Source organism: Solanum tuberosum, unplaced genomic scaffold (genome assembly GCF_000226075.1).
Source record: "Solanum tuberosum cultivar DM 1-3 516 R44 unplaced genomic scaffold, SolTub_3.0 scf00020, whole genome shotgun sequence".
Classification (NCBI taxonomy): domain Eukaryota; kingdom Viridiplantae; phylum Streptophyta; class Magnoliopsida; order Solanales; family Solanaceae; genus Solanum; species Solanum tuberosum.
In genome coordinates, this window is record NW_006238946.1 from 1,937,370 (window position 1) to 1,939,009 (window position 1,640).

The window sequence follows — 1,640 nt, forward strand, 5'->3', positions numbered from 1 at the left end:
GAGGCCTTTTAATCATTTTCTTTCTTAATCTGGTTCGGTCATGAAAATATACTTTTTATTTCATTAAAAAAATGTATAATTAAAGTCGTGTTTGGTTAAATTTTATATAAAAATATAAATATATTTTTCTAAAATGCATAATACATAAATATGTCATTTAATTTGGTTTCATTTGACATCAGTGTCCTCCAATTTTGGATGTGCATAGTAGACACAAAAATTTGTATAGAAATGAACAAGTAGACACATGTGTCCTACTTGACGTCCTACGCGGCGATATAATTCATGTCCTATGCGACATTCTATGTGGCGTCTTACGTGAATTATGTCTCGTAGGACACGTTTGTCTACTTGTTCAACTTTATATTTCTATCTATTTTTATTTTTATTATTATTATATAGAAGAGTGAAGATGACCAGGACGACCAGGGGCACTTTTGTTATTTTACCAAAATTATCAGCTTAAAAGAATTGTACTTTCTGTAGGAAAATTATTGAATTTTCCAAATACCCAATCAAATTGCTATTATTATGATAGCCACGTGTACTTTCTATCATGAAAAGCATAAAAAATATCATAAGTAGCCGTACGATCTAAAAATGGTGGGACCCATTTATTAAATCAATTTATATTTCATTAACACCTTTACTTTTTGTACTAAAATAAATATAAAAAGAAGCAAACATGATTTAAAATGTATTAAAAAATAAAAATATTTTAATTAGGGAGCATAAAAATAAAAATTAATAAATAAAATGGATAGATAAATTAAATGAAATTAAAGTAAACTAAGAAACTAACTAAATTTTTAAATAAATAGTTTTAAAATTTTGCGAATCAAATATTAAAGAGAAATAATAATTATTTTTCGTGTTCAATTTACATACATTAATGATAAGAATATTTTGATAATAGAATATTTTAAATTTTAAGATTAATCAGATTGTTTACTTTATTTACTTAATATTGCTATTCTTTTGTTTGAAATAAGAAGTTAAGAATCGGAACACATGAAAAATCAATACATTAATTAGAGAAGTAAAATAAATTTAAGTAGATTAATATTTAGAAAGAGATGACAAAAATAGCAAATGATTAATAGTACTTTTTTAAATTTTGAAATAAGATAAAATATCTGGATGGAAAATCAATACGATATGTAGTGATCTATGTATTAAAATATCATGCTAATTTAGCATTTAATTCTGAATAGATTTTTTTAAAACAAAGAAAATGCATTTATGTTTTCAGATTATTTGAAATTTTTTCACTAAATTGATAAAAATAACAAAAATACTTGTTCCTATAAGTTATTGTGCATGAAAAAAGAGAACCAAAAACACATTTATATCATGCTAAAAAAATTATGTTCATTAAGACAAATTATGCATATGTAGAACTTCATGTAATAGTGAGACATGCTTCTTAGCTCTAATTTTTATGTATGAGTGATAAATAAAAAATATTAATCTCTCTGTTTCAATGCGTTTGTTCTATATTGATTTGGCATTAAGTTTAAGAAATTAAGGAAGATTTTTTAATCTTGTGATTTTAAATTTTAAATATGTGAAATATAGTAAATGTCTTTTAATCTTCTGATCTTAAATATGACATGTGGAGTTGGAACTAAGAAAAGAAA